Here is a 25,319-nt window from a genome sequence, read left to right on the forward strand (position 1 = left end):
ACTTACAGTGACAGGCATCCATGACCCAGCATCGAACGTGTCGGTCATCAGCGAGTGAATCCAGGCTGTAGCACTGGGCTAGCAGGACTCCGGTGAACCGGGCTGTAGCGGGCTAACAGGACTCCGGTATTCATCGCGTGACATTTCCCCGAAGGGACAGACACAGGAACAAAGAAGGACACATGCCGGCCAGCCTAAGTGTTCCGGAGCAGTAGCAAGCTACCATGGCTCGGTGAAAACACTAGGAGACATTTCCCGGTAAGAGAGGCTACTAAAGATAAACAACTAGATAGTCAGATCCCACACATACCAAGCATTTCAATAACATACACACAATATGCTCGGTATGTGCAATACAACATGGCATCACAAAATGACTCTACGACTCAAGTAGTTATTCAATAGGCTCCGAGGAGCGAGATATTACAATCATGGGTCTCATGACCCAACAATCAGAGCATACAAGTCAAAGCACATGCGGAAGCTTAGCATGTCTGAGTACAGACATCTATAAATGAAAAAGGCTGAGAAGCCTGACTATCTACTAGATCCTGCCGAGGGCACAAGATCGTAGCTGAGGTAACAAGCTAAACGTCGAAGTCCACGCGGTACTACTAGCGAGACTGAAGTCTCTCTGCAAAAACATAAATTAAGCAACGTGAGTACAAATGTACCCAGCAAGACTTACATCAGATCTAACTACATATGCATCATTATCAACAAAGGGGGTGGTGGAGTTTAACTGCAGCAAGCCAGCTTTGACTCGGTGGCTATCCTAAACTACGACTGCAAGTAACTCTTTTGAGGTGGCGCCCACGAGTCCACATATTCACCATATCAATACACCACTATGGATCCGCTCCCGTCTCCCTACGAGAACGCCATCCATAGCACTCACGCTTATCTTGCGTATTTTAGAGTATCCACTTTCACTTGTCTATGAACTATGCCAGGGGTCCAAGTTTCCATATCCGAGGAATCCGGCTATTCGAATAGATGATGTTAACCCTGCAGGGGTGTACTTCTTCACACACGCTCCCGCCACTTACCGCCCTGTACACGTCATGTACCTCGGCAACCTTCAAGCGGAAGCTGGGCGAGGGAGTCGGCCACGACCTGACTAACCGAACAAGTCTCTAGTCCAGGTTTATCGCCTATTCGGGTTCCATCCGCAAGGAGATCCGGCCGGGGTGTCGCTCACGGCCCCAAACGATGTGAGCAGGTTTCCCAAGTCCACCATCCGGGTGCCACTTGGTACACCGGGCCACTGTGCCTAGTCTGTCCCAAGCCCACCTGTACCGGGTGCCACTTGGTAGACTACTAACACTACCTACAAACACCAGAAACTAGTTGCAACTCCTGGACAGAGATCATGTTGATTAATAAGTCGAGAGGGGTCGAGTTACCGGAACCCAATGTGTGGTAGTAACTGATCATGGATCACAAACACAGAACTCAGTTCCTGAGGACGGCTGCAATGAGACAACCACCCATGTACTCCTACATGGCCTCTCACCGCTACCTTTACCAAATCGTGTTCACACACTTAGCTCACACACAGTAGGACATGTTCACACACCTCTGATTCATCCCCGATGAATCAGACCTGACTCAACTCTAAGCAGTAGCAGGCATGACAAACAAGCATGAATGAGTAGGCACATCAGGGCTCAAACAACTCCTACTCATGCTAGTGGGTTTCATCTATTTACTGTGGCAATGACAGGTCATGCAAAGGATAAAGGGGTTCAACTACCGCAGCATGTAACAGTTGAATCGGTGTTGTCCTAATGCAGTAAAAGAGAGCAGGAGCGAGAGAGTGGGATTTTATCGGAATGAACAAGGGGGGTCTGCTTGCCTGGCACTTCTCAAGATAACATTGAGTCTTCATCAGTGTCAACGATCACATCATCGGTACAACGTCTATCGAGGGGGAACAACACTGGCAAACACAGAAGAAACACGATCAATGCAATGCACAATATGATGCATGCTATGACATGGCAATATGAATGTGTTTTGAGCTAATGCAACTAGCAACAGATTAAATGAAGTTGGTTTGAATACAAGATTCAAATTCAAACTCCATATGTGATTATTCAAATGCCATTTAATTGATTTGTGCTATACAGCAGCTATAAGTTGTTCTAACATGCATGAAAATGGTACATATGGATTCCTTGAATTTTTCTGATAATTTTTCATATATAATTTATCTCATTTGGAGTTACGGTTAATTTTCTATGATTTATTGAAGTTTCAGCTATTTCTGGAATTTCCTGAGTAATAATAAATCCAGAAATGATTTATGGCGTCAGCACCACGTCACTGTGACATCAGCAGAGTCAACTGGGCTGGTCCGGGTCAAACCTGACCAGTGGGGCCCTACTGGTCAGTGACTACGGCTAATCCTAATATAACTTAAACCTAACCTAGTTTACTTAGTCGGGCCGGGCCCGCATGTCAGTGAGTCAGTGGCTTAATTAAACTTAGTTATTAACTTAACCAAGAGTTAGCAGGGGACGGGCCCACACGTCAGTGACCCAGGGGGGTCAAATCCCTGGTCAACCGGGCTAATCCACCGGCGTCTAGCCGCCGGCAACGACCAGACGCGGCGGTGGCTCGCCGGGATGGCTGCTCCGGCGCCCATTCGACGCGCGGAGGGGTTCTACAGGGAGCTCGAGCTCGTGCGCATCCAATGGAGCAAGCCAGAGGAGTTGGGGTTAGCTGTGGCGTCGGCAGCGGCGAGGGAGGCGGCGGCCGGAGTTCGGCCAACGGCGGGTTAGGCGATGCAGGGCGCTAGGGGAGGCGTTGGTGCGTGCTACGTGCTCCTGGTGAGGTGTGGAGCACGGTGGTGTGCCCGGCTTCGAGCCACAGTGGCTCTGGCCACGACGGCGACGAGGCACGGCGGCGGCGAGCTTCGGCCGTGGTGGAAGATGGAGCTAGGGGACGGGAACAGAGGGAGCGAGCAAAGAGGAGGCAGCATGAGCTCACAGGGAGAACGATGAGGTGGTCAGCGAGCTCGGGGGCGTCTTCGGTGCTGCGAATCGAACGGCGGCGATCGCCGGCCGTGGCAATGAAGATGGCGGTGATGGCGTGGCTACAGGGCACCCGGCATCGCATGCGTCGTGGTAGAGCTTCATGGGGTCGGGACGGAGCTCAGGTATGCGAGGAGGGAGCGAGGGGGTGGCTGTGGCCGCGGCGAACGGCGTCGGTGGCGACGAGCTCCGCTCGGGCAGAGAGGGAGAGAGAGCAGAGGAGAGGATGAGGTGAGGGAGAGAGTGAGAGAGAGCCAAGGGCTGCGTGGCGCTCCGTGGCGTGGATTAGGACGAAGGGCGGCCTCCAGCGCGAAGCAGGAGGTGGCCGGGGCTCTCGGGCGCGCGCCACGCCTCGCCTCTGCCTACTGGCAGAGGAAGACGACGAGCGGCGAGGTAGATGGGCTGGGCTGGGCCGCTGGAGGAGCTGGGCCAGGTAAGTGGGCGCCAGGTAAGTTCTGTTCTGTTTCATATTTTTCTTCTGTTTTGTTTTTATTTAATCTTTTGCCACTGTTTTGAAATAAAACAAATTCAAAGACAGTGACAAAATTCCCCTGAACTTTTTATTTAGCACAATGGAATTATACCAAAGCACATAAAAATGTTTCAGTTATTTGAACATATATTCAGTAATATTTGGATATAAGTTCAAATTCAAAATAGTATTGATTTAAATTCAAAGTCCCAAAATAAATCCTTTTAAAATGTTGATTATTTTTGGTTTGGAACAAAACCCTTGCCAAAAATATTAAACATCTAAGAAGAGCATTTTGGAACAATGAATGAGATTTTAGGGTTTTTACCCTTCTTTTATTTAGGGTTTTGAGGCTTCTGAATTCCTCAGTTCAGGTTTCAAAAATTTAAAAATGATGCTCAGATGGAAGCAAGCATAGGACAGGCCAGAACTAGGGATGTGACAGGCACGCAGTATCAATTGCATCAATCCAAAAACGATGAGGCGTTTTGTATTCATCAAGCATAGTGCAAGCCATCTCAACAAGAGTTCTGTTCTTGCGCTCCACGACGCCATTTTGATGAGGAGTATAGGGAGCAGATAACTCATGAGTAATACCAAGTTCATCAAGATAGTCATCAAGACCGGAATTCTTGAACTTAGTTCCATTGTCACTTCTGATGTGCTTGATCTTCACACCAAAGTTGGTTGAAGCCCTCGAGGAAAAACGTTTGAAGACTTCCTGCACTTCATGTTTGTAAGTAACAATGTTTACCCATGTATATCGAGAGTAATCATCAATGTCGGTGTACTAGAGTAGGGGTACCTTAGTATCCCGAACTTGTGCACGGGCAGTCGCAGCGCCCCGCGGCAAGGCTTGCTGGGTGATCGCCAAGGTCCTCCATGGTTCCTTTGGAGCCATTCAAGAACAAATTATTCAAGACAAGACCCCGGCAAGAGGAGCTTGCCGGGAAGGCCAACCAAGGCATCCCAAGGAACTTGCCGCGACACGCCACGCGTCCTGGCAAGGCGACAAGACCCCGGCAAGAGGAGCTTGCCGGGAAGACCAACCAAGGCATACCAGGGCCCGGTGAGCGACAAGCTTCCGGACCCGACAAGACAACGGTCGCGGCAAGGCACTTGCCGCGGCAGGCGGCCACTATGTACCCACGCTCCAGCACATCCGCCGACGTGTCGCTCTGGGGGCCTCTCCAGGCGCGCGTGGCGTGAAGCTATGCAGCCAGCGGTGCGCGGTGGCATGCAACGCTGACAAGATCGCCATCGTGGCGAACGGTGGCGCCCCTGACGGTCCTTTTCTACACTGTTTGGGCGACGCAGACGGGCATTTAATGCCCTTGTCCCCTGCTGTTAGGGTTAGGTAGGAAACACTGTACAAGTAACTGTACAAACCACCTCGTTTTTTACATTTGTACCCTTGTTTACGTTGCCACCTGTCGGTGACCCCTTGAGCATATAAAAGGAGGCCCATGCGCAACGTAGGGGGGGTATTATCTCTCGAGCAAGAACATAATAGAATCAGACAAGCAGCAGTAGGAGTATTATCTCTCCGGAGAGCTCCAAAGCTGGGTAAACTGCTCGTGTGCTTCGCCTCGATCTGCTCTTTGCGACCTCCGCCCCCCGCCGAACCGAAAGGGGCTCGGTCCGCCGGCCCCATAGGTGTTCGTGGATCAGTTTCCCTGACATCTTTGGCGCGCCAGGTAGGGGACGTCGAGGTTCTGTGAACCTGATCCGGCGTCCACACGAGCTAGATCTTCGTTTTCTTCATCAACATGCCACCGAAGAAGAAGACTTCGGCGGCAGTAGCTCCGTCCGCATCACTTCCACCACCCCTAGAGCAAACAGGTGGTGGGGAGGACGCCAGCGGAAGAACGGACGTCGACAAGGAAACTCACGATGCTGCCAGGTCCAAGGGCATGGCAGCGCAGACCTCGACGTCCGGGCTTGTTCCGCGCCCATCTCAGGAGGCGCAGGACCGACAGCGTCATGGTACTCGCAGTACCATACGTTTGTTGGGCCAAGATCAAGCTGGTGGATCCCGGGGCGCTCAAGACCAGCATGCACGCCAACGTGCCAGCACGAGCGAGACAAGGTCGCCCGGACGGGATAATGCTCCTTTTAACATAGTTAGAAGTCCGAGCATATCCCGCTCCTCGCGCCGTCCACCACTGCCACCCACAACTCCGGCAGAAGCTTTGGCGCGAGCTCAACTGCTCCTGGATTACCCTCCGACATTGGACAAGATCGACGAATGGAGGGCCACCATTCAGAGTCTCATCGGCTACGCCAACAGCGACACTCCGCGGCAACCGAGCGCGTCGCTGCCGCGGCAGGGTTGCCAGGCGCGAGCCGGTGGCGACGAAACTAGTGGGGGTGCAACAACCATGCAATCACCACCCCGAAGGCCAAGATCGCCGACTCGCCGGATCCACATCGACAGCGACTCCACCGCATCATCGGATCCACGAGCTCGCCGCGATCAGCGCCAAGTTCTTCACGATCGGCAACAAGAAGACGGTCATACTCGCATCGAGCGTCGAAGAGAAGCGCGACGTCAATCTGACAAGCGCGCTGGGCCCTTTGTTGACATGCATGCACCAGGGGAACCAGGCGATCTGCCGTACGCGGTAGGTTGCCCTGCGTTCACTCGTGAGCTGCGGCAAGTCCAGTGGCCCATCACGAAGAACTTCAAGCCAGACGTACCGGAGAAGTACGACGGCAAGACGCATCCGTCGGAGTTCCTCAGCATCTACACCATTGCAGTGCAGGCTGCCGGGGGACGGGACGACAAGATCCTTGCCAACTACTTCCCGCTGGTGCTCAAGCCCAACGTCAGATCCTGGCTCATGCACTTGCCGGACAACTCCATATCCTCTTGGGCCGATCTATGCCATCAGTTTGTCGGCGCCTTCATAGGCGGCCACAAGCCTCATGGACAAGAAAGTGACCTTCATCTGCTCGCCCAGAAGAAAGGAGAACCCCTGCGCAAGTACATTCAGAGATTCAGCAGTGTGCAGCACAACATCCCAGACGTCCACCCTACCGCGGTGATCAGCGCATTCCATCAGAACGTGCGAAACCGCAGGATGCGGGAGGAAATGGCGATGTGCAAGATCAGAGACGTCAGTGAGCTATACGCCCTGGCCGACAAGTGTGCACGTGCTAAGGAAGGGAGGAGACTCCCCGGAGAGAACATAGGAGCAGGAGGATCTGACAGTGAGGATGTAGCCCCGGCAAGGAAAAACCGGCGGCGGAACAACAGGAGGAAGAAAGGAAAAGAGGTGCTAGTTGTTGAGCAGTCCGGCAATGGTGGTGGCGCCAAGAAAGCCAAAGCTGGTGACTCCGGCAAGGAGGTTGCCGCGGAGGTGGCGGTCGCCGACAAGCAGGCTCCGCATAAGTGATCCTTGAGGAATTTGACATTCTCAATGCCAATGACATGCTTCTTCTTCGCAAGCGTGTGCAAATTCCTCATGCCTACGTGACCAAGTCGTCGATGCCATAGCCAGCCTTCTGAAGCTTTTGCATGTAGACACATGGCTGGTTGTGGTCCTGTAGAGAAATCAACAATATACAAATCTCCTCTCCTAAAGCCTTCGAAGACTTTGGAATTGTCAGCTTCCATAATCACAACACAGCGATACTTGCCAAAGACAACAACCATATCAAGATCACAAAGCATTGAGACTGACATGAGGTTGTATCCTGAGGACTCAACAAGCATGACTTTGTCCATGTGTTTATCCTTAGAGATCGCAACCTCACCAAGACCCAATACGTGACTTTTGCCTTTGTCAGCAAAGATGATGTGCTTCAGATGTGATGGTGATAAGGGAGCATCCATCAAAAGATTCTTGTCACCAGTCATGTGATTTGTACATCCACTATCGAGGACCCATTCAGTGGTTTTGGGTTGATCATCCTGCAGATGAATTAGTGTAACTTACAATCTCATATGCTTCATCAATGAAGAATATGATATCAAGTTCATCAGATGAATTTCATCAAGAAGTAAACACATATAGCAGTAGGAGGACGTGTGAAAGTTTATTTCATCATGATTCGCCTGCGTCCTTTCAGGAAATTTTGTCAGGTCCCCAGCAAATTCTTCAGACGTTAAGGCACGTCTGGAGACCTGACCCTACAGAAGAGATTAGTTCTTTTTCTTCACCACCCACATCTGAAGGGGTGGCAAAGAGTTCATCACTCTGCGAGCACCATACGAGAATGGTGGCATAGAAGCCAAACCATTTCGTTTCACATAAGAGGGGTTAGGGTAAGCATATGAATAAGCAGAGAAATTCATCGAGGACTTATGAACATAATGGTTTGAAGAATAATGCATATATTCATAGCCCTTAGCTCTACCCTGCGAAACAGAGTTGTTAGCACGATGATAATCATATGAGGACTTTGATCCATTTGAGGAATTTGATCCATATGAAGAATTTGATCTGGGGTTCCTGTTCTTCACTGGTGGTGTCATGAGGACATTCACCTGAAGACTTTCAAGGCACTTCTTGGGAACCCAGATTTTCTTCATGGGAGAACCGTTCCTGCAGTTAGTGCCAACATATCTAGCAAATACTTCACCATTCTGATTTTTGAATAGTTTATAGTTGGAGTCAAATGACTCATCAGAAGGATGAGGAGATTCACATGTAAAGCCAGATAAGTTAGATGGATCAACTGGAGGTCCCTTTGCAGCAACCCATGAGGTTTTGGGGTACTGCTCAGGCTTCCAATATGTTCCATCAGCATTAAGTTTCCTTTCAAAGGCGATACCCTCTTTCCTAGGGTTTCTGTTGAGGATCTGCTTTTTAAGCACATCACAAAGAGTCTGATGCCCTTTGAGGCTTTTGTACATGCCTGTCATGTACAATTCCTTCAGCCCTGCATCGTCAGTGATACTAGCAATGTCCTCAGATGAGGAATTAGTGATAGCAGAGGCAGGTGAAGAATTTGTAATAGTTGAAGCATTTGAACGTCCAGGTGAAGAATTAGCAGATTCACGTTCAATGCACTTTAAGCATGGAGGAACAAATTCTTCCTGAGAAGCGCTAAATTTGTTGAGCTAGTAATGAATCGCGCTCCTTCTGAAGATCTTCATAACTCACTCTTAGCTTCTCAAGATCTTGCTTTCTTTGAAGAAATTCATAAGAAAGTTTCTCATGATCAGATAAGAGAGTGTTATGATGACTTTGAAGGTTATCAAACCTAGACTGAAGTCTCTGAAGATTTTCAGTCAGGGCTTTGGTGCGATCCATTTCTTCACCCAACATATCATCACTTTTGTCTAGCATGTTTTGAACCTTTTAAAAAGCCCTTTGTTGTTTTACAGCAATCTTAGCAAGTTTAGAGTAGCTGGGCTTGAGATCCTCATCAGATTCATTTTCACTAGATTCAGAGGAGGTGTATTTGAGTACCTTTGCACCTTTTGCCATGAAGCAATAGGTGGGAGCGTAGTCATCATTATATTCATCAAGCTTGTCGGTGGGGTCAGTTTCTTCAGTGTTGAAGATGGACTTGCTAACGAAAGCAGTAGCGAAGGCTAGACTCGCCACACCAGATTCGGATTCTTCAGACGCCTCCTCTTCCTCATGGTCAGTGATGTCAGTGGCACCGAGGGCTTGAAGCTCATTTGAGATGTCAGTGAGGCGATCAAAGGTTTGTTGGACATTTTCATTGTCGAGTCTTTTGAAGCGGTTGAAGAGATTCCGAAGAACATCAACTCGAGAGTCATGCTAAGTTGAGACTCCTTCATTCACTTTGGACAGCCTATCCCAGATAAGCTTCGCAGTTTCCAAAGCACTCACTCTTCCATACTGTCCTTTACTCAGATGGCCACATATGATATTCTTCGCTTGAGAATCTAGTTGCTTGAATCTCTTCACATCGGTAGCATTCAGTGAGGGTGAGACAGAGGGAACACCATTTTCCACAACATACCAGAGATTGTTGTCAATTGCCTCGAGATGCATTCGCATCTTGTTTTTCCAGTAGGGGTAGTCCGTCCCATCAAAGGTAGGACACCCAGCCGAGACCTTGATCATACCTGCGGTCGACATAACTAAAACTCCAGGCGGTTAAACCAAAATCACACAGAACAAGGGAGTACCTTGCTCTAATACCAATTGAAAGTGCGTTATGTCGACTAGAGGGGGTGAATAGGCGATTTTTATGAATTCTTCACTGAGGAATTTGCCGGTGAGGAAATTCCTTAGCGAAGAACTATTAGCAGCGGAATAAGTACTCAGAAGTAAGCATAACAAAATACAAGCATGGTCATCATGATGAAATGAAGACTAGCGCAGAGTACAGAAAGCGTAATCACAGGATAACACAAGATGAAGACAAACAGACTGAAGAAATTGAACTGAGGAAATTGAGAAAGTCTTCAGTCAAAGTCTTCAAACACAGATATGAACAAACACTCAACACAGTAATGAGGAAATGAAGGGGTTGAGGAAATAGAACCAGTTAGGTTGGTGAAGACAATGATTTGGTAGACCAGTTCCAACTGCTGTCTCAGTTGTACGTCTGGTTGGAGCGGCTGAGTATTTAAACTCGAGGACACACAGTCCCGGACACCCAGTCGCTGAGCACGCAGCTCAGGACACCCAGTCCTCACCGTATTCTCCTTGAACTAAGGTCACACAGACCTCGTCCAATCACTCGTGGTAAGTCTTCAGGCGACTTCCAAACCTTCACAGACTTGGTCGCTCGGCAATCCACAATTCCTCTTGGATGCTCTAGACCTTGACGCCTAACCGTCTGGAAGAAGCACAGTCTTCAAAGGTAACAAGCGTCGGATCCACGCAGGATCAATTTCTTCAGTGATGCTCAATCACTTCGGGTTTGTAGGGGTTTGGTTTTGGCTTTTCCTCACTCGATGATTTTCGCTCAAAGTCCTTGGAGGATGGGTTGCTCTCAAATGACAAGTGTCAAGTTCTCTCAGAGCAGCCAACCAGCTAGTGGTTGTAGGGGGCGGCTATTTATAGCCTAGGGAGCAGCCTGACATGATAAGACATAAATTCCCCTCAATGATATGACCGTTAGGTGAATATGATATTTTGGGACAGCTGGCGCGCAGCACACCAACGGTCGGAAATTTGACTCTCAAATTCCTCAGGGCTATCATGTTCCTCACTGTGTAGGTAATTCGCACTGACGAATTCCTAACTCCTCAGTCAGAACAAATTCATCAGCGACCAGAAGAACTTCGTCTCTGTCACTGAAGAAAGTGACTGAACTGTATGAGATTTCCAAAGGCTTCACTCGAAGGGATTGGTAGGTGTAGGATTTTGAGTTGAGCATCACATGGAAATTTTTCCTTAGTATTTCCTCGACCCCCTTTAACAGTACGGTGTTTCCTATGACTCAAGAAAGAGAAAATGAAACTACGAAAACAAAAGTCTTCATGCTTCATGTTCCACAAATGAATACCAAGTCTTCAAGGTCACACCAATTTCTTCACTTTCAAAGTCTTCAAAAAGTCTTCAGAATATCGAAGTCTTCAGTTGAAGTACTTCATTTTTAGGGGTCGACTTTCTCTGTAAATATCAAACTCCTCATAGACTTATAGACCTGTGTACACTCACAAACGCATTAGTCCCTTAACCTATAAGTCTTCAATACACCAAAATCACTAAGGGGCACTAGATGCACTCACAACCACAAGTAGGATTTAATTTTCATTGCATGATTATTGACTTACGTGCATGCATAGGGAATCACAAACCTTAACACCAATATTCTTACTAGAGCACAATTACTCACCATAATGACTCACATATCACATCATCATATCTCAAAACTATTACTAATAATAAAGTTTATTTTGTCCAATGATCTTCATGACATATATTTTCTTCTTTCTTTATCCTTCTTGTATATCTATCACTTTGGGACTAATTTTCATGTGTTGCTTTTCATAAGCTCAAACAAATATAAGTGAAGATCATGAGAATAACATATTTTCTTTCTCTCGAAATAATTTAAGTGAAGCAAGAGAGAATTTCTTAAAAAAATTAATAACTATCAAATAAATCTAAGTGAAGCAAGAGAGAATTTCTCCAAAAATACTAAGCACACCATGCTCATAAAGATATAAATGAAGCACTAGAGCAAGTCTATTGCTTATAAAAATTTAAGTGACGCATAGAGAACAATTCTAACAAGTCATGACATAATATTGGCTCTCTCGAATAGGTGTGTCCAGCAAGGATTTATGACTTAAAACACAAAATAAAACAAGCAAAGACACATACCATACAAGACGCTCCAAGCAAAACACATATGGTGTGACGAATAAAAATATAGGCTTGAGTAAAATATCGATGGTCGTTAGAAGAAAGAGCGGATGCCACTCTGGGGCATCCCCAAGCTTAGTTGGTTGCTCATTCTTGGATAATATCTTGGGATTCCGTGGAATCCCCAAGCTTAGGCTCTTCTATCCTTCTTTCATCCATCGTAAGTTAACCCAAAACTTGAAAAGTTCAATCACACTGTCGGTGTACTAGAGTAGGGGTACCCTAGTATCCTGAACTTGTGCACGGGCAGTTGCAGCACCCCGCGGCAAGGCTTGCCGGGCGACCGCCAAGGTCCTCCGTGGTTCCCATGGAGCCATTCGAGAACAAAGTATTCAAGCCAAGGAGACAAGGCCCCGGCAAGAGGAGCTTGCCGGGAAGGCCAACCAAGGCATCCCAAGGCCTGGTGAGCGACAAGCTTCCGGGCGCGACTAGACGACGACCGCGGCAAAGCGCTTGCCGCGGCAAGTAACCACTCTGTACCCACGCTCCAGCACATCTGCTAACGTGTCGCTCTGGGGGCCTTTCCAGGCACGCGTGGCGTGAGGCTGTGCAGCCAGCGGTGCGCGGTGGCATGCGACGCTGACAAGATCGCCATCGTAGCGAACGGTGGTGTTCCCGACGGTCCCTTTTTGCACTGTTTGGGCGACACAGACGGGCATTTAATGCCTTTGTCCCCTGCCGTCAGGGTTAGGTAGGATACACTATGCAAGTAGGTGTACCAACCGCAACACTTTTTACGCTTTTACCCTTCTCTGCGTTGCCACCTGTCGGTGACCCCTTGAACATATAAAAGGAGGCCCATGCGCAACGTAGAGGGGGGTTCGACTCATTTGGAAGCCAGAAAAACACTTAGCTCTCTCGAGCAAGAACACAATATAATCAGACAAGCAGCAGTAGGAGTATTATCTCTCCGGAGAGCTCCGAAGCTGGGTAAATTGCTCGTGTGCTTCGCCTCGATCCGCTCTTCATGCGACCTCCGCCCCCCACCGAACCGAAAGGGGCCCGGTCCGCCGGCCCCATAGGTGTTCGTGGATCAGCTTCCCCGACATCTTTGGCGCGCCAGGTAGGGGGCGTCGAGATTGTGTGAACCTGATCAGGCGTCCACACGAGCTAGATCTTCATTCTCTTCATCGACATGCCACCGAAGAAGAAGACTTCGGTGGCAGCAACTCTGTCCACGTCACCTCCACCACCACTGGAGCAAACAGGTGGTGGGGAGGACGCTGGCGGAAGAACGGACGTCGACGAGGGCGCTCACGATGCCGCCAGGTCCTAGGACAAGGCTGCACAAACCTCGGCGACCGTACATGTACCGCGCCCGTCTCAGGAGGCGCAGGACCGACAACGTCATGGTACTCGCAGTACCTTACGTTTGTTGGGCCAAGATCGAGCTGGTGGATCTCGGGGTGCTCAAGACCAGCATGCACGCCAACATGCTGGCACGAGCGAGGCACAGTCGCCTGGACGGTATACTGCTCCTTCTAACATAGTTAGGAGTCCGAGCATATCCCGCTCCTCGCACCGTTCGCCATTGCCGCCAACCACTCTAGCAGAAGCTTTGGCGCGAGCTCAACTGCTCCTGGATTACCCTCCAGCGGAAGACAAGATCGACCAATGGAGGGCCACCATTCAGAGTCTCATCGGCTTTGCCAACGGCGACACTCCGCGGCAGCCAAGTGCATCGCGGCCACAGCAAGACTGCCAGGCACGAGCCGGTGGCGACGAAACCGGTGGGGGTGCAACCACCATGCACTCTCCATCCCGAAGGCCAAGATCGCCGACTCGTCGGATCCACCTTGACAGCGACTCCACCGCATCGTCAGATCCACGAGCTCATCGCGATCAGCGCCAAGTTCTTCACGAACGACAGCAGGAAGACGCTCGTACTCGCATCGAGCGCCGGAGAGAAGCGCGACGTTAATCCGACAAGCGCGTTGGGCCCTCTGTTGACGTGCATGCGCCAGGGGAACAAGGCGAATTTCCGTACGCGGTAGGTTGCCCTGCATTCACTCGTGAGCTGCGGCAAGTCCAGTGGCCCAGTACCAAGAATTTCAAGCCAGATGTACCAGAGAAGTACGACGGCAAGACGCATCCGTCGGAGTTCCTCAGCATCTACACCATCGCGGTGCATGCTGCCGGAGGATGGGACGACAAGATCCTTGCCAACTACTTCCCACTAGTGCTCAAACCCAATGTCAGATCCTGGCTCATGCACTTGCCGGACAACTCCATATCCTCCTGGGCTGATTTGTGCCATCAGTTTGTCGGCGCCTTTACAGGTGGCCACAAGCCTCATGGCCAAGAGAGCGATCTTCATCTGCTCGCCCAGAAGGAAGGAGAGCCCCTGCGCAAGTACATTCAGAGGTTCAGCCGCGTACAGCACAACATCCCAGATGTCCACCCTGCCGCGGTAATCAGCGCGTTCCATCAGAATGTGCGGAATCGCAGGATGCGGGAGGAGATGGTGATGTGCAAGATAAGAGATGTCAGTGAGCTATATGCCCTGGCCGACAAGTGCGCACGTGCTGAGGAAGGGAGGAAACTCCCCGGAGAGAACACAGGAGCAGGAGGATCTGATAGTGAGGACAGTGCCCCGGCAAGAAAGAACCGGCGGCGGAACAACAGGAAGAAGAAAGGCAAAGATGTGCTAGTTGTTGAGCAGTCCGGCAAGAAAGCCGAAGCTGGTAGCTCCGGCAAAGAGGTTGCCATAGCTGTGGCGGTCGCCGACAAGCAGGACAGCACCAACAAGCAATACTTGAAGATCCACCGCACCAAGGGCCATGACCTCCAGAGCTGCAAGAAGGTCGAGCAGCTTGTCGAGCAGCAAAAGGCTGAATACGAGCGGCGCGACAGGGAGAAAGCTCAGGAAGGTGCTGGAGGAGATAGCAAGAAATGTCCCGGCCGAGGAGGACGCCGCGGCAAGGCCAAGCAGCGGCAAGGAGACAGACCTCCCCGCGGCCGCGACAAGGATGAAGATGACGACGAAGATGAAGATATGGATGAAGATGAGGCCGATGAGCAGGAGTTCCAGAAAGCCACAGAGGTCCTCTGCGTTGACGGCGATGCTTCTCTGCATACTTCACACCGCCAGCTCAAGCAGTGGGTGCGGGAAGTCAATGCGGCAGAACCACCCGTCGAGTCACGCAAGCCTCTGAAATGGTCCAGCACGCCTATCATCTTTGATATTGAGGATCACCCTGATCGCATAACTGCGGTCGGGTGCTTGCCGATGTTGGTTTCACCAACTATCCGCAACCTCAAGGTCACCAAGATGCTAGTTGACGGCGGGGCCGGCTTGAACTTGATCTCCTCCGCGGTACTCCAGAAACTCCAGATCCCTGATAGCGAGCTCGAAGAGACCGGCACGTTCCAAGGAATCAATCCGGGAAGGAGCAAGCCGAAGGGAAAGATCACGTTGTCGGTAACATTTGGCAGCGAGTTGAACTTCAGGACTAAGAGGGTCACTTTTGACGTTGCTGACTTTCCATTGCCTTACAATGGGATACTTGGCCGTCCAGCACTCGCCAAATTCATGGCAGCCTCTCACTATGCCTACAACATGCTGAAGATGCCAGGCCCGATAAGTGTCATCTCTGTCCCTGGTGACAAGAAAGATGCTCTTATCTGCACCGACAAGATCTACCGGGAAGCAGCAGCCGCAACAGATCGCAAATCACTTGCCGCTGAAGCTCTCGGGGGAAGAAGAAGACCAAGTCCGGCAAGAGCTCTGATGCCCACTCCGGCAAGCGCACCTCTTCGGAGTGCTACGCTACCGTCGAGGACGCACCATCGAGCTCCACCGGCAAGTGTAAGAAGACAATGGCAGCTCCACCAGAGACCAAGAAGGTGTCCGCCAAGGAGGACGGCACTGGTGGTACCTTCACCATCAGTGCCACTCTCGGCCCTAAATAGGAAAGCGCGCTCGTTGCTTTCCTGCGGGCGAACGTCGACGTGTTTGCGTGGCAACCGTCCGACATCCCCGGTGTTCCTAGGAAATTAACTGAGCACCACCTGGTCGTCTGTCCTCATGCGCGGCCCGTCAAGCAGAAAGTCAGGAAACGGGCAGTGGAGCGCCAAGAATTCATCGCAGAAGAAATCAAGAAGTTGGAAGCAGCAGGCCTTGTCAGAGGGGTGCTCCATCCTACGTGGTTGGCCAATCATGTAGTCGTGTGCAAGGCAAACGAGAAATGCAGGCTTTGTATCGAATTTACCGATGTTAATAAAGCTTGTCCCAAAGACCCATTTCCTTTGCCGCGCATCGACCAGATTGTTGACTCCACGGCCGGATGTGATTTGCTTTCATTTCTTGATGCATACTCAGGATACCATCAGATCTTCATGGCAGAAGAGGATGAGAAGACCGCATTCATCACCCCGTGTGGCACGTACTATTTCGTACGGATGCCTTTCGGTTTGAAGAATGCTGGTTCAAGATTTGCAAGGGTAGTCAACCACGCTTTTGAGCCGCAGATGCACAGAAATGTGGAAGACTACATGGATGACATAGTGGTCAAGAGCAAGGACAGGGCGACGCTGATTCAAGATTTGGACGAAACATTTGCAAATCTGCGCAAGATCAACCTCAAGCTTAACCCCGAGAAGTGCGTGTTTGGAGTACCCTCCCGCAAGCTTCTTGGGTTCTTTGTGTCTCAGCGGGGAATTGAAGCCAATCCCGACAAGATCAAGACCATTGAGTAGATCGAAGCACCAAAGCGCATCAAGGATGTACGAAGGCTTGCCGGTTGCGTGGCTGCTCTCAGCAGGTTTATCTCTAGGTCTGCTGAGCGAGCCCTGCCGTTTTTCAAAATATTGAAAAATGCAGGTCCAATGAAATGGACTCCGGAGGCGGAGGCTGCGCTGCAGGACTTGAAGAAGTATCTGTCCTCCACTCCAACACTTGTCGCACCTAAGCCACAAGAGAAGTTGCTGCTGTATATAGCGGCAACCAATCAAGTGGTTAGTGCTGCGTTAGTGGCGGAGAGGGAGGCAGATGATGAGCCAGCAACCACGACAGATGCATCCAGCGACAAGCAGGGGGCTTCGCCGACAAGCTCTGGTCCCGACAAGGATGGATCTGCGCAGGAGCATGATAAGATGCAGAAGAGAAGGGTGCAGCGCCCAGTTTACTTTGTAGTTCCCTTCTGCAGGGGGCTAAGTCAAGGTACTCTGGTGTGCAGAAATTGCTTTTCGGGCTTCTCATGGCCTCGAGAAAGCTGCGCCATTACTTCCAAGCACATGAGATCACAGTCATCACTCGTTTTCCGTTGAAGAGGATACTGCAAAATCCAGAAGCAACCGGCAGGATTGTCGAGTGGGCATTAGAACTGTCAAGCTTTGGCCTCAAGTTTGAGAGCACTTCAACTATCCAAAGCAGAGCATTGGCAGAGTTCATAGCAGAGTGGACGCCAACACAAGATGTAGAAATTCCAGAGACGAGCATCCCCGTCAAGGAAGCGAGCAAAGAGTGGCTGATGTACTTTGATGGTGCCTTCTCGCTGCAAGGCGCCGGTGCGGGCGTGCTACTTGTCGCACCCACCGGAGAGCACCTCAAGTACGTAGTCTAGATGCACTTTCCCAAGGAGCAAGCAACCAACAATACTGCAGAGTATGAAGGATTGCTTGCTGGTCTCAGGATCGCAGCAGACCTTGGGATCAAGAAGCTCATTGTCAGGGGTGACTCACAGCTTGTCATCCGCCAAGTGAACAAGAACTATCAGAGTCCATTGATCGAAGCATATGTTGATGAAGTGAGGAAGCTAGAAGAGCACTTTGACGGCCTGCAAATGGAACATGTTCCAAGAGCTCAGAATGACATAGCTGATGGCCTGTCGAAGTGCGCCGCACTAAAGTTGCCAGTGGAACCGGGGATCTTTGTGCTCAAGCTGACTCAACCGTCTGTAATGCCATCAACTGGACAGAGCAAGAAGAGGAAGTTGATTTCTAGTGACTATTCTCCGGCAGAGCTCCCTGAAGCCGCCGCCAAGAAAGTCCCCAAGATCAACACCAAGGGTGCTGAGGAGCGGTCTGCTCCGGCAAGCCTTATGGTTTGTTCCTTCATAGCAGACGCTCCCGACAAGCTTTGCTCCAGCAAGCTTGCCGGGGAACATCAAGCTCCGGCTGAGCCGCAGGTTCTCGCCGTAGAAGCGGATGTTCCCGCAGCAGCAGATGTGCCTTTAGTCCTTGTTGTCGAGCCACAAGCTCCAGCATGGGCACAACACATTGTCCATTTCCTCCAGACAGGAGAACTTCTCGAAGAGCAAGAAGAAGCGGAAAAAGTAGCCCGGCAGTCAAGTATGTATCAGTTTGTCGACAGCACACTGTACAGAAGAAGACTCAACGGTGTGAAATTGAAGTGTATTTGCCGGGAAGACGGACAAAAGCTATTGGCAGAGATACATGGAGGCATATGTGGTCACCACATTGGCGCAAGAGCACTTGCCGGCAAAGCTTTCCGGTAAGGTTTCTTTTGGCCGACAGCCCTCCAGGATGCAACTGCACAAGTAACCAAGTGTGAAGCGTGCCAGTTCCACTCCAAACAGATACACCAGCTAGCTCAAGCTCTCCAGACGATCCCTTTATCCTGGCCATTTTCGGTCTGGGGGCTCGACATCCTCGGCCCCTTTCCCCGAGCTGTCGGGGGCTTTGAGTACTTGTACGTTGCGATCGACAAGTTCACAAAGTGGCCAGAAGTGGAACCAGTGAGGAAGGTGACAGCACAGTCAGCAGTCAAGTTCTTCAGGTCAGTTGTTTGCCGTTTCGGGATCCCTAACAGGATCATCACCGACAACGGCACGCAATTCACGAGCCGCACCTTCATGCAGTACGTCCAAGATCTTGGCGCCAAGGTCTGCTTCGCTTCTGTTGCTCATCCGAGAGGCAACGGTCAAGCAGAGAGGGCAAATGCTGAAGTGCTGCGCGGGCTCAAGACCAGGACTTTCGACAGGCTGCGCAAGTGCGGAAGAAACTGGATTGAGGAGCTACCGGTGGTTCTTTGGTCGGTCAGGACGACGCCAAATCGAGCCACTGGCCAGACACCTTTCGCTCTAGTCTATGGAGCAGAGGCAGTTCTCCCCACGGAACTCGTATATGGGTCGCCTCGAGTGCTCGCTTATGATGAACTCGAGCAAGAGCAGCTGCAGCAAGATGACGCGCTGCTCCTTGAGGAGGACCGTCTTCAGGCTGCTGTACGAGCTGCTCGATACCAGCAAGCTTTGCGCCGCTACCATAGCCGCAAAGTTAAAGCCAGAAGCTTCGAGGAAGGCTACCTTGTTCTTCGGCGCGTTCAGTCCGCCAAGAATTCCAACAAGTTGACGCCGAAGTGGGAAGGCCCTTATCGGGTGAAACGAGTCACTAGGCCTGGCGCTGTCCGCCTTGAGACCGAAGATGGCACTCCGGTGAGCAACTCCTGGAACATTGAGCATCTTCGTAAGTTTTACCCGTAGGGCGCGGTTGCCGGAACCCGTTCCGGCAACCACCTTTTGTACAAGTCTTGCCGATGTTGCATGTAATCCTTTGTACAAAGCCGGGCGCAGATCCCGTGCATAAGTAAAGCTCATATGCTCCGCACATCTTGTCAATTTCATGCTTTTTACTTTATATTTGCAAGCGTTATCTGACACTTTGTGCAGCACCTAACCCCGGTAAGCAATAACGAGCTATAAGGCTCCATGCCTTTATTTTCTCTTCTTTCTTTTTCTAAAAAAGGAAAGGAAGGTTCCCTCGCCCACAAGTTTCCCGGGAGGGAAGGAGAAGATAATGGTCTGAATCAGGCGCTGTTCAAGCAAGTTTTCGCCTTACCGGAAAACAAACGACAGAAAAGCTAAGTTGCCAAAGTTTGAGCAATCAGTTTTAAATTTTTAAGTTATCTTCCTTGAACGACCGTGCTTTGTATGGAAAACCTGTGCGCGGAGGAACCAACTCGTAGCTAGTTGCGCCCTTACTTTGTTTCGAGTCCTCTCAACAACTTAAGTGAGCTGCGACTGGTTACGACAAGGTTTCTTGTCGGAAGCGGCATCGCCAGCAGGCTGCTGATGTCTCGCACTCAGCGCTCGCGGCAAAGGTGCCTGCGCCGACAAGTTCCCTAAAGGCGTAGGGTAAAAACATACAAAGCAGGGAATCAAGTAAAGGAAATAACATAGCAAATCTCTACCCAAAACAGAGTTATATTACAAAATGACTTGTCGCAGCTCTAACAGAATGTTCTCATGACATGACCAGCGGCGACAAAGAAAAAGAAAAGAAGGGCGGCCTAATCTAGGCGGTCGCCCTCAACCCTCTTGATCTCGCTCACCTTGTCCACAATGGGTGCGACAAGGGCCTTGAGCGCATCCCGATCAGCATCCGGCGGCAAGGATTTGAGGACGTTGGTGAAGTTGAGGCCTGGATTGCGGAAGGCCACCTTCATCAGCACCTTCTGGAGGGCCCCCGCGCAAATCCTCGCGACTCATCAGCCAGCTGCTTTGGGATCCTCTCCCGGAGTCGCTGGAGGGCCGTCGCCGCGCCTTTGAAGAACAGGCTGAGCTTGGCGCTGGGTTGGAGATGCTCGTCGGAGGGATACCCAAAATCCTCCATCCCCAGCTGCGCCAACTCCCCGTCGATGGCGGCGGCAGCATCCACAAGACCTTCAGTCCAGTGCTCCACAGTCTCCCTGAAGGCGTCGTGGGCGGCAGCAGCATTCTCCAGCAGCGCCTCGTCAGCCTTGATCTTCTCTGACAAGACCACCTCCCGCTCCCTGGCGCCGTCCAGCGTCTGAGTCAACGTGGCCAGCTTCAGCTCGAGATCTGCGTTGGAGTCCTTGGCGGCGTTGAGCTCCTTGCTCCTCTCTGCGAGAAGGCCCTGCAGCTCACCATGAGCGGCAGCATCCTTCTCGCGCTCACGCTTGAGAGCGGCAAGCTCCTCGCCGCTTGCCCTGAGATCAGCCTCCAGCTGCGCTACCTTCGTCTCCAGCTCCTTCTTGGCGGCCTCGGCAGCTTCGACAGCATCCCTCGCTTCCTTGATAGCCCCGCCAATTGCTTGCTCCCTCGCGGCAAGTTCCTCCTCGTGGCTGTCATGGTTCACCTTGCGCTGCGCCAACTCTCCTTCTTGTGCGAATAAGTTTTCGACGACAAGCCGTTGCTTCTCTTCAGCTTCAGCCTTCTCGAGGAGGAAGGCTTTCCGCTCCTCGAGAAGTTGCTCCCGCTCCTCCGCCAAGGACCGGAGAGCTTCCTACCTGAGGCCTCGGAGCTCCTCCGCGTGCTTCTCAATATCAACTCCCGCCTTCGCGACAAGCGCTTCTCGGGAGGCCAGCTTGGCTTGTCGGGCACGGTAGAGCGACGTCAGCTTCTGCAGCAGCCACTCCTCTTCAGGCTCGTCGCTGCTGCTGCTGCTTGGCGCGTCGACTACTGTCAACCCTGCGGAGGCGAGCACCTCTCCGTCCAGGATTTCTCCCTCGACTGGCGCCCTGGAGCTTGACGCCCAGGGGAGCTTGATGGAGATACCGTCGCCGGCCTTCAAGTAGGCGCCGGACTGGGGCTCTTCGGAGCCTGGCGCTGCAGCATCGGCGGAGGGATCGGCGGTCGGCGTAGCGCCTGGTGCTCCTGCGGCCTCGGGGCCGTCAGTGCGATCGCCGGGTCCCTCGCCCGCTTCTGCGGCGGCAACCTTGGCGGCCTCTTCGCCGGCGGGATTGTCAGCACCGGCCTCTTCTTCGGTGGCGGCGGCGTCGTCATTGTTGCCGCGCGCGTCCTCCTCGCCGGCGGCCTCTGTCTCCATCGGATCCGTGGCGGGTTGATTTGATGACCGAAGGGGGGAGAAAGGTCAAGTAAATTTTCAAGAAGAAAATCAGAAGAAGAAGAACCCAAGGGGAGTTTTTCAGGCAAAAGGGTTACCTGTGCTTGGATCTGCAGTCGTGGTCTCAACCACCGGAGGATCGCTGGCGCTGTCCTTTGCCGGAGAACTGCCCCTTGCCGGAGAGTTCTCCCTTGCCGGAGAGTGCTCCCTTGTCGAGGATTCCTCCCTTGGCGGCGTAGTCGAAGCAGATGGCGCTTCGGGAGCAGCTTCCGGGCACTCCTGGTGAGGCTGTTCTGCTCCTACACAATCCAACAGACAAGATATCAGTAGAGAAAAGAGCACCAATGCGCACCTGACAGCAGGAAGTAAACTACAAACTTACGCTGGGGGCTGCGCTGGGGGCTGCTTTGGGGAGTAGTTGCCGGGTCCGTCAAGGTGGTCTCAGACACACCCCCTGCTGACACGGTGAGATCATCTTCGATGACAATCACCGGGTTCTTGGCTCTCTTCGCAGCTCTCTGGGCCAGCGTCCTGAAAAGGAATGGATTCAGATCGAAGCAAGTCAGATACAAGACGAAAGCAACAAGATAGCAAGAATTGAAGAACTACGAGGACAGCAAGGGGATCTTACTCTTCTTCTTTGTCGTCGGAGCTGAGCGCGGAGAGATCGAAGTCCGGCTCGCCTCCGGTGCGGCAAGGCGGAGGAGTAGGCTCCCTCGCCCGCTTGGCAGGAGCAGCAGCGGTGGACCGGGAAGACCCCGCTCCAGTTGCCGCAGCAGCGTGAGGCGCTCCCACAGCAACGGTGCTTGTCGCGGTAGAGCGTGTCGCGCGGCCCGGAGGCTGTTGACCCGTCGGCCGCCCCGCTACGTCCGCGGCCTTGCGAAGACGCCTCCTTGCCGGAGCCGGGGGCTCTGCCTGCGGCAAGCCGTCTGAAGGTTCGGGCTCTTCCTCGCCGGGCTCGCTCGGCTCAGCTTCAGGGACGGCAACATCTTCCTCGCTGGCAAACTCCTCGCGCTCGGCAAGGCTTGCCTCCTCTGCTGCCTCTGCCTCCTCCACGGTGAACCCGAACACGCCCGCGGCAGGAGCTGATGCCGCCTCTTCCAGCCTGGTGGCGATGCGCTGCATCTCCGCATCGGTGGTGTCGCGGGTGAGGCTCTTCTGTTCGTACGCTCGCACGACGTCATCCGCAGGTTCTTGCCAAGTTGGGGCGATTCCGTGAGAGTCACACAACGGCATCATCGCGCGGATGCGGTCAAGTGAAGAATTGTTGCACATTGGAACGACATTCCGCGGCAACATAAATGGGTGCTGAGGGTCGCGCTTGAACAGCTCCAGAAGCATCGCGTCCAATTCCAAGACCGTGAAGTTGAAATTGAGGCCCGGGCGCAGCCTCATGATATCCGCCGAGTTCTTGAACTCCCAGGCGGGTCTCCCCCTCTCCTGCAGGGGGGCGATGCGGCGGCGAAGGAAATCTGCACCAACGGCGCCTACAGTGAGCCCGGCAAGCCTGAGGCAAAGGATGCGGGTGACGGCAATCTTTAGCCTGTCATCTTCCGGGGCCACGTTGCTCCAATCATTGCCGCGTACTATTGGGGCTTGGCGCACGGTAGTGAATGGCTGCGGGTTCTCCCCGATGATCCAGCACCACTCTGCTCTCCACTCCTCCCACTTGCTAGGGAGCTCACCCTCCAGATATGCTTCCTTCTTGCCGACTCTCGAGATCCAAGCAATCCCGCCGGCAAGAGGGTCTCCTCTCTCAACCCGAGGCATGAAGAAGTGGCGGAAAAGGGCCACGTTTGGGTGGACTCCGACAAAGTTTTCGCACAGATGTGCGAAAACTGCCATGGTCAGAACGGCGTTGGGGGTGAAGTCAAGGAGGCGGAACCCGTAGGTGTTCATAATGTCGCAGAAGAAATCAGAAAAAGGCGGGCAGAGCCCGCAGTAGAAGAACAACGCGAAGAAGGGGTACCCGCTTGGAGCCAGTTCCGATGCTGCAGCCGGGAGTACCCTCGTGCGCGGATGCGCACGCGTCTCCGTCGACCAGAAGAGATAGTAGTACTCCCTCAGCTCCTGCGCACCGAGCTGAGGGGGGAAGAGGGCCCGCTCCTTCCGCAGCGCCGCGAGCCGCTGCGCCTCGGCCGACTTCACGCCCTTCCCCTTGTCGGCTTTTGGAGCCATGGCGGAGGTGGTGGGGGAGATCGGCGGCGTCGGTGATGCTGGTGGCAATGGGGGGGGGCGGAGCGCTGCTCTCTTTCGACTTTGAGAAGAAGGAGGAGAGCGGCGGAGATTTTGGAGAATGGAGTAGCAACCGGCAAAGTGGGCAAACTGCCCCTGTTTCCCCTGCTTATAAAGAGGGAGGGGGCGGACGTTTCGCCCTTCCGAATAAAGAAACCACCCACGATCCCTCCCACGATGCCGCATTCAACGCGTGCTGTTCGGGGAGGGCGCGGTGGATACGGAGCAGGATACGGCGTGACCCAGGCCGCGTGTGCCCGTGCCCTGTTTTGGGCCTGGCCCAACAGCGCTCGGCACCGTGTGTGGCCTAGGCCCGGGGGCTCCTGTCGGTGTACTAGACTAGGGGTACCCTAGTATCCCGAACTTGTGCACGGGCAGTTGCAGCACCCCGTGGCAAGGCTTGCCGGGCGACCGCCAAGGTCCTCCGTGGTTCCCTTGGAGCCATTCAAGAACAAAGTATTCAAGCCAAGGGGACAAGGCCCTGGCAAGAGGAGCTTGCCGGGAAGGCCAACCAAGGCATCCCAAGGCTTGGTGAGCGACAAGCTTCCGGGCCGACAAGACGACAACCGCGGCAAGGCGCTTGCCGCGGCAAGTAACCACTCTGTACCCACGCTCCAGCACATCCGCTAACGTGTCGCTCTGGGGGCCTTTCCAGGCACGCGTGGCGTGAGGCTGTGCAGCCAGTGGTGCGCGGTGGCATGCAACGCTGACAAGATCGCCATCGTGGTGAACGGTGGCGTCCCCGACGGTCCCTTTCTGCACTGTTTGGGCGACACAGACGGGCATTTAATGCCTTTGTTCCCTGCCGTCAGGGTTAGGTAGGATACACTGTGCAAGTAGGTGTACCAACCGCAACACTTTTTATGCTTTTACCCTTCTCTGCGTTGCCACCTGTCGGTGACCCCTTGAACATATAAAAGGAGGCCCATGCGCAACGTAGAGGGGGGTTCGACTCATTCGGAAGCCAGAAAAACACTTAGCTCTCTCGAGCAAGAACGCAATATAATCAGACAAGCAGCAGTAGGAGTATTATCTCTACGGAGAGCTCCGAAGCTGGGTAAATTGCTCCTGTGCTTCACCTCGATCCTCTCTTCGTGCGACCTCCGCCCCCCGCCGAACCGAAAGGGGCCCGGTCCGCCGGCCCCATAGGTGTTCGTGGATCAGCTTCCCCGACACACACAAAACTCAACAAAACCCTTGTGAGATCCGTTAGTAAAAGAAAGCAAACCACTACTATAAGTGCTATGTCAAACCAATTATTATTTTGTTTTTGTATTATATCTACTGTATTCCAGCTTTTCTATGGCAAAAACTCATCAAATAAAACCATAGAGCCATCAAAATAAGCACACAACACAAAGAAAACAGAATCTGTCAAAACAGAATAGTCTGTAGTAATCTGGAACTTTCGAATACTTGTGTAACTCCAAACATTCTACCAAATTAGGAAGATCAGAATAATTTGTATATTAATCTTCTTAAGAAAGAATGAGAGCAAAATCT

The sequence above is a fragment of the Triticum dicoccoides genome, chromosome 2B (genome assembly GCF_002162155.2).
Source record: "Triticum dicoccoides isolate Atlit2015 ecotype Zavitan chromosome 2B, WEW_v2.0, whole genome shotgun sequence".
NCBI lineage: Eukaryota > Viridiplantae > Streptophyta > Magnoliopsida > Poales > Poaceae > Triticum > Triticum dicoccoides.